Below are 8,656 nucleotides of genomic sequence, written 5' to 3'. Positions count from 1 at the left end.
AGTCCAGTGAGGGATGAAAATATAAACAGAGGAAGACAACACATGTCACTGGGGAGGCTGGGGGAGCTAGACAAAATTCACACGGGAGGGGCAGGGATGAGATGATATTGTGCCCTGGGTGTGTGCAAACGTTGGGACCAGAATCCACTATAAATTTCATTCTTCAGAGACACTGAAGCTCTGCACTGGAGGCCGGGACTCAGGCATGGACAAGAATCTTCTCCTTATTCACCAGGGAGGCTGTGTCTTGTGCAAACAAGTCATAGAAACTTGATGGGAGTTGGGGAGGGACTGAAGGATGGATGCAAGGTTCTAGGAAAGAGTGAGAAGTAGTGGAGGCCGAGGGGCTCCCATCACAGGCCGACGGGGTAAGACTTCAAGACAGCCTGATCCTGGGGTCTTCTGAGACTCCGTCAGGAGCTGGAGACGGCAGGGAGCCAAATCTGGCTAGGAGGTTATAAGCTGCTTTTCCTGAGCTGGGCTCCTGAATGCTGGTTCTTCAAGCTGTGCACCGGGGATTTCAAACGTTCTACGTCCTAAAGCCAGGAAGAGTGACAAGGCAGGTGGGGACAGAAGGAAGAAGCCAGGAGCCTCCCTGAGAAGGTGCCACCTTCTCTGTCCTCCTCTTCCCCACACACTGGCCTCTGGGTCCCCCTTCTCTGCCCACTCACAGAGTGAAACCGATTAAAATGTTGGATCTCATTTAAAGTCTGGGTGATTCTTTAATTTCCGTGTTTTTTCCAGGAGGGGCAGGTAGAAACAGGAACTGCTCTGTTCCTTCTGTCTGTGGGGCCTGGGTCCATCCATGTGTTTCCTGTCTCATCACGCTCCTTTCCTTGATGTCTCTCTAAAGCCAGTTTACAAAGGAGCAGGGACTGGGTGCAGTGGCTCATGCCTGTAATGCAGTGCTCTGAGAAGCTGAGGAGGGAGGATTGATTAAGGCTAGGAGCTTGAGACGAACCCGGGCAACATAGCGAGACGTCTGTCTCTAAAAAAAAGTTTTAAAAATTACCCGGGCGTGGTGATGTGTGCCTGTGGTCCCAGCTACTTGGGAAGCTGAGATAAGAGGATTTCTTGAGCCCAGGAGTTTGAGGCTGCAGGAAGCTATGACTGCACCACTGCACTTCAGCCTGGGTGACGGAACAAGAGACCCTGTCTCCAAAATAAATAAATAAATAAAAAGGAGGAGGAGGAACAGGGGTCCCCAGGGCCAGCCCCAGCCCCACACATCTGTGACCTTCCAGTGCCCCTTCTGAAAAAACAGGGGGGTGATGAGAATGATCCCTGCCTCAGTGGCAGGATGTGAAGATCAACGCCAGCATTTACAGCCATGCCCAGCCTCTGGCCCAGCCTTCCCTCTCAGCATCCAGCCTTCTGCAGCTTCAGCTCTTCCACCCCCTTTGCTTTCCATCTCTTCCCTTGGATCCTTTTCAGTTTCTCAATCTCACCCTTTCTCTCTCATCTCTTCTCCTCTCTCTCTTTCCTTTCTTCCTCTTGTTTTTCAGACTCCCGGGTCCTCATTTCATTTCGATGGATTTTCACCTTTTTCCCTCCTCCTTTTCTTTGCGTCTTTTTTCTGACTGTTTTTTCCTTTTTCTTTTTTTTTAGACAGGGTCTCGCTGTGTCACCCAGGCTGAAGTGCAGTGGCGTGGTCTTCAGTCACTGCAACCTCTGCCTCCTGGGCTCAAGAAATCCTCTCACCTCAGCCACCTGAGTAGCTGGAATTATAGGTGCCCGCCACCACGCCCAGCTAATTTTCGTATTTTCAGTAGAGACAAGGTTTCGCCATGCTGCCAGGCTGGTCTCGAACTCCTGGGCTCAAGCAAACCACCTGTCTCGGCCTCTCAAAGTGCTGCGATTACAGGTGTGAACCACCATGCCTGGCCCACCTCTGAGTTCCTATTTTTCCAGCTCTAGGTTGTTTTTTTGTTTTTTGTTTTTTGTTTTTTTTTTTTGAGATGGGATCTCTGTCACCCAGGCTGGAGTGCAGTGGCTTGATCTCAGTTCACTGCAACCTCCTCCTCCTACTGGGCTCAAGTGATTCTCCTGCCTCAGCTTCCTGAGTAGCTGAGACTACAGGCGTCTACCACCACGCCTGGCTAATTTTTGTATGTTTTAGTAGAGATGAAGTTTCGCCATATTTGCCAGGCTGGTCTTGAACTCCTGACCTCAGGTGATCCACCCACCTCAGACTCCGAAAGTGCTGGGATTATAGGCGTGAGCCACCGCGCCCGGCTTCTAGGTCATCTCTCTCTGCCTGTATTCCTCTCAATTGCTGAATCCCAGGTTAAGATTTTTGTTGGGGGATGACTGGGAGTTATACACAGGATGGAGGGTCATACTTGCTGTCCGAGCTTGGCTCAGCCTCTTCTGGTCATCTGACCTCCAGTGATTCCTTTCTCCCAGCCTCAATTTCCCCACCTGTAGCATGGAGCATCTAAGAAGACCCACCTCAAGAGAACGAAATGACGTTATTATATTAATTACTTGGTCCTGAAGCTGGGTCCAGGAAAAGAGCTCAATAAGCATTTATTTATTTTTGTGGTAAAATACACATACTATAAAATGTACCATCTTTTCCATTGCATGATTCTTAATTCATTTTTCCCATTTTAAGGTACTTAATTCAGTGGCATTAAGTACATTCACAGAAGAAGCCAGACATAGAGACCATATATCGTATTATCCTAATTGTATGAAATATTCAGAATAGGCAAATCTGACCAGGGGTGGTGGCTCAAGCCTGTAATCCCAGCACTTTGGGAGGCTGAGGTGGGCGGATCACTTGAGGTCAGGAGTTTGGGACCAGCCTGGTCAACACGGTGAAACCCCGCCTCTGCTAAAAATACAAAAATTAGCCGGGCGTGGTGGTGCGTGCCTGTAATCCCAGCTACTCGGGAGGCTGAGGCATGAGAATTGCCTGAACCTGAGAGGCAGAGGTTGCAGTGAGCTGAGATCGCACCACTGCACTCCAGCCTGGCAGCCTGGGCAACAGTCTGAGAGTCTATTTTGGAAAAAAAAAAAAGAAAGGCAAATCCATAGAGAAAGAAACTTAGTGGCTGCCAGGGGCTGGGGTGAGGGGTGCTGTGTGGTTGAATGAGGAGTGACTGTTTAATGAATATTGGGTTGCCTTTTGGGATGACGAAAATGTCCTGGAGCTATATAGTGACCTAACAATTCCACTCCAAAGTATACGCCTCAAAGAACGGAAAGCAGGTGTTCAAGCAAAACTTGTACGCTCAAATTTATAGCAGGACAATTCACAGTAGCCAAAAGATGAAGCAATTCAAATGTCTGTCCACAGAAACAAATGTGGTCTACCCATCAAGGGAATATTACTCAGCCATGAAAAGGAAGAAGCACTGATAAACACGACATGGAGGAACCTTGAAATCATCATGCTAAACATTTATCTTCACCTATTATTGTTATTTTGAGATGGAATCTTGCTCTGTCGCCCAGGCTGGAGTGCAGTTGTGCGATCTCTGCTCACTGCAACCTCTGCTTCCCGGGTTCAAGTGATTCTCCTGCCTCAGCCTCCCGAGTAGCTGGGATTACAGGCACCCGCCACCACGCCCAGCTAATTTTTGTATTTTTAGTGGAGACGGGGTTTCACCATGTTGGTCAGGCACTTGGGTCTTTATTATTATTATTTTTACTGAACTTGTACTTACGCTATTCCTGGCAGCTTTAGTCATAATGGTCCCAAGCTGAAAACTATCCAGACGTCCATCAGCAGGTGGAGGGAAAAACAAGCCCTGATGCGTCCATACAAAAGGATCGATACCCTGAGCCAGGCACGGTGGCTCACGCCTATAATCCCAGCACTTTGGGAGGTGGAGGCGGGTGGATTGCTTGAGGTCAGGATTTTGAGACCAGCCTGGCCAGCATGGGGAAACCCTGTCTCTACTAAAAACACAAAAATTAGCCAAGCGTGGTGGCACGTGCCTGTCATCCCATCTACTTGGGAGGCTGAGGCATAAGAATCGCTTGAACCCAGGAGGCAGATACTGCAATGAGCTGATATTGCGCCACTACACTCCAGCCTGGGTGACAGAGTGAGACTCTGTCTCAAAAAAAAAAAAAAAAAAAAAAAAGATATTCCTCACTTATGAAAAGGAATGAACTCCCAGTAGTTGATATCCCAGTGAAAGAAACTAGGGCTGGGCACAGTGACTCACACTTGTAACCCCAGCACTTTGGAAGACGGAGGTGGGAGGATTGCTTGAGCTCAGGAGTTCAAGACCAGCCTGGGCAACAGAGTGAGACCCCATGTCTTAAAAAAAAGAAAGAAAATTGAATCCAGGCTGGGCACGGTGGCTCACACCTGTGACCCCAGCACTTTGGGAGGCTGAGGTGGGAGAAGGATCACCTTAGCCCAGGAGTTCCAGACCAGCCTGGACAACATAGTGAGACCCCGTCTCTACTAAAAAAAATTAAAAAAATTTCCTGGGTATAGTGGCATGTGCCTATAGATCCAGCTACTTGGGGTCCTAAGGTGGGAGGATCGCTTGAGTCCTTGAAGTTGGGACTGGAGTGAGCTGAGATCGTGCCACTGCACTCCAGCCTGGGCAACAGAGTAAGACACTGTCACAAAAAAAAAAAAAAAAGAAATGAAACCAGGAAAAAAGAAGCAAATACTGAAATAAATAAATAAAAATAAAATTAACAAAAAGAAGCAAATACCATACAATTCCATGCCTATGAGATTCTAGAAAAGATAAAACTCTACCGGGCAGAGAGCAGATAGTGCTTGTCAGGACCTAGGGAGCAGCTGGAGAGATTTACTGCAAAGGAACAAATGAGGATCTTCGGGGGGTGCTAGAAATGTTCTCTATCTTTATTATGGTGATGGTTGCTGGGACTGTATATAATTCCCCAAAGTTATCACACCCTAGAAAACAAATGTATTTCAATAAGAGTGAAAAGGGAGTCAGGTAGGCTGGGCGTGGTGGCTCACGCCTATAATCCCAGCACTTTGGGAGGCCGAGGAGGGCGGATCACCTGAGGTCAGGAGTTTGAGACCAGCCTGGACAACATGCTGAAACCCTGTCTCTACTAAAAGTATAAAAATTAGCTGGATGTGGTCACGGGTGCCTGTAATCCCAGCTACTTGGAGGGCGGAGGTGGGAGAATCGCTTGAACCTGGGAGGCAGAGGTTGCAGTGAGTCAAGATTGTGCCACTGCACTCCAGCCTGGGTGACACTGAGACTCTTGTCTCAAAAAAAAAAAAGAGTTGGAGAAGAAACAATGGATTTTATAGGACATAAATTATAACTTAGTAAATCAGAAGGACAAGAAAATAAAATTATTGAGCAGGCAGTGGCGTTAAGTCAGTTCTAACTCTTTTAATCCTCAGAATGGTCCATCAGATGCTACTATTATTATGATCTCTATTTCACAGATGCAGAAACTGAGGCAGAGGGCGTCTGGGTGACCTGCCTGAGGTCCCAAGCTAGGAGGGGGTGGACCCAGTCTTGATATTCATCTCGTCAGGTTGCCGGCCTCCTTGCTGGTCTCTGTCCCTTCCATTTTCGGTCTTTCATTTTACTCCTGTTCTCAAATTTTTATTTATGCATGTGTAGAGATGGGGTCTTGCTATGTTGCCCAGTGTGGCTTTGAACTCTTGGGCTCTAAACCATCCTCCCACCTTGGCCTCTCAAAGCGCTGGGATTTCAGGGGCAAGCCACTGCGCCTGACCGCCACTAGTGTTCTCTTCTCTCTTGTTTTCCCCTTCCTAGGTTTCAACGGTCAGTGATTCTCTGCCCTCGTTCCCTCTCTCCGTCTCTTCCCTCACCCCCATATGTCTCTGTCCCTCCTGGTCTCCAAACACCCTCCTTTCCCCCAGCTGTTTCCTCTGTCCCTGACCAGGACTAATTTAGCAAATGCTCCAATCCTCTTACAGCAACAGCCCAGCCTCAGCAGAATGGCAGGGGAATTAGCGAGGATTAGGTTCAGACGCATGACCCGTGGGGGAGGGGACTTCGGGGAGTTTTATCGAAACGATGCCCCCTCCTCCTCCACTCCTATCCCCTCCATGGAAAAGCACTGGTGCCTGGGGCACACAATGATGATAAAATCACGGCTAAACCCTTCACGGAGCTCCTCCTAGGTGCCAGGCACTGATTGTTAAGCCCCTTCACTCATTGAAACGTCAGTACAGCTCCCTGAGGGAGGGGCCGTGCCCCTCCCTGGTTTTAAGGATCAGGAGAGGTTAATTAACTTTCCTGAGGCAATTGGGATCCAATCTCAGCCTTCCTGGTGCTTCTCAGGTTAAAGATGAAAAAACACTGGAGGGAAGTAAACTGAGGGGGCCGGGGGTGGGGGGGGATCACATCGCAAAGGGGCGCAGCTTTGTCGGGGTAACTTCTGGACGATTTTTTTTTAGAGGCGGAGTCTTGCTCTGTAATGGCGCAATCTCGGCTCACTGCAACCTCCGCCTCCTGGGTTCAAGCGATTCTCCTGCCTCAGCCTACCGACTAGCTGGGATTACAGGTGCCTGCCTCCACGCCCGGCTAAGTTTTGTATTTTTTAGTAGAGACGGGGTTTTGCCATGTTGGCCACGCTGGTCTCGAATTCTCGACCTCAGGTGATCCACCCACCTCTGCCTCCCGAAGTTTTAGCCTCCGTAAAGTATGGAGGAGAGAAGAGAGAGAGCGAGAGAGTGGAGACACACACACACACAGGGAGAAAGAAAATGCATTTCAGAGGAGAAACGGAAAGCAGGGTGGAGGAAGAGAGGAAGAGATTAGGTGGGAACAGAATAGACAAAACAGACGCCAGGAGGAGCCTGAGGACCTTATCTACTGGCCACATTCATACCTCACTGTGCAATTTGTAATACAAAGGACACCATGAGAATCCAGCTCCTGACATTCACCTGGGGCGCTGGGCTGGGAAAGAAGATGACTGGGAGGGAGGGATAATTAAGGACAGAGTGAGGGGAAGGGTGGGCACGGAGGCGACACCTGTCACTCAACACTTTGGGAGGCCAGGCAGGAGGATCGCTTGAGGCCAGGAGTCTGAAGCTGCAGTGAGTCATGATTACGCCACTGCAGCCTGTGTGACAGAACGAGACCCTGTATCTAAAATAATAATAATAATAATAATAAACCCGCTATAGGCCCCGCGCGGTGGCTCACGCCTGTAATCCCAGCACTTTGGGAGGCCGAGGCGGGCGGATCACGAGGTCAGGAGATCGAGACCATCCTGGCTAACACGGTGAAACCCCGTCTCTACGGAAAATACAAAAAATTAGCCGGGCGTGGTGGCGGGCACCTGTAGTCCCAGCTACTCGGGAGGCTGAGGCAGGAGAATGGCGTAAACCCGGGAGGCGGAGCTTGCAGTGAGCCGACATGGGGACACTGCACTCCAGCCTGGGCGACAGAGCGAGACTCCTTCTCAAAACAACAACAACAAACCACTATCAACAGAGTAAAGAGGCAAGTCACAGAATAGGAAAAAACATTTGCAAATCACATTTTTTAAGGGATTGATAATCAGAATATACCGACTCCTAAAACTCAACAGTAAAACAACAAAAAAAACCCTGATTTAAAAATGGGCAAAGGACTTGAATTGACAGTGCTCTGAGAAGATATATAAATGGTGAATCAACACTCAACAGTCTGGCCAGGTGTGGTGGTTCACGCCTGTAATCCCAGCGCTTTGGGAGACTGAGGCGGGCAGATCACTTGAGACCAGGAATTTGAGACCAGCCTGGCCAACATGGTGAAAACCCGTCTCTACTAAAAATACTAAAATTAGCTGGGCATGGTGGCGGGCGCCTGCGATCCCAGCTACTTGGAGGGCTGAGGTGGGGGAATCGCTTGAACCTGGGAGGCGGAGTTTGCTGTGAGATGAGACTGCGCAAATGCACTCCTGCCTGGATGACAGAGCAAGACTCCGTCCTCCTCCCCACCCCCAACCCCTGCCAAAAACAAACAAACAAACAAACAAACAAACAAACAAAAAATAAAGACAGACCATGCCAAGTTTTGGTGAGGATATGGAGTAACCAAAAATGTAAACTGGTAAAATTGATTTGGAAATCTGTTCAGCGTTATCTATAAAATTTGAACAAATGGCTTATCTGTGACCCCAAAATTCTACTTCTAGTATTGTACTAACAGAAATGCATACGTGGCTGGGTGCGGTGGCTCACGCCTGTAAACCCAACACTTTGGGAGGCTGAGGAGGGTGGATCGCTTGAGCCCAGGAATTTGAGACCAGCCTCGGTGACATAAGGAGAACCTATCTCAAAAATATAAGAGAGAGGCCGGGCGCAGTGGCTCAAGCCTATAATCCCAGCACTTTGGGAGGCCGAGACGGGCAGATCACAAGGTCAGGAGATCGAGACCATCCTGGCTAACATGGTGAAACCCCGTCTCTACTAAAAAATACAAAAAACTAGCTGGGCGAGGTGGTGGGAGCCTGTAGTCCCAGCTACTCGGGAGGCTGAGGCAGGAGAATGGCGTAAACCCGGGAGGCAGAGCTTGCAGTGAGCTGAGATCCGGCCACTGCGCTCCAGCCTGGGCGACAGAGCGAGACTCCATCGCAAAAAAAAAAAAAATATGAGAGAGAGAGAGAAAGAAAGAAAGAGAGAGAGAGAAGGAAGGAAGGAAGGAAGGAAGGAAGGAAGGAAGGAAGGAAGGAA

This window comes from Piliocolobus tephrosceles, chromosome 21 (genome assembly GCF_002776525.5).
Source record: "Piliocolobus tephrosceles isolate RC106 chromosome 21, ASM277652v3, whole genome shotgun sequence".
Lineage (NCBI taxonomy): Eukaryota > Metazoa > Chordata > Mammalia > Primates > Cercopithecidae > Piliocolobus > Piliocolobus tephrosceles.
The sequence above is the reverse complement of the archived record's forward strand: the minus strand, read 5'-3'. Positions refer to the sequence as shown.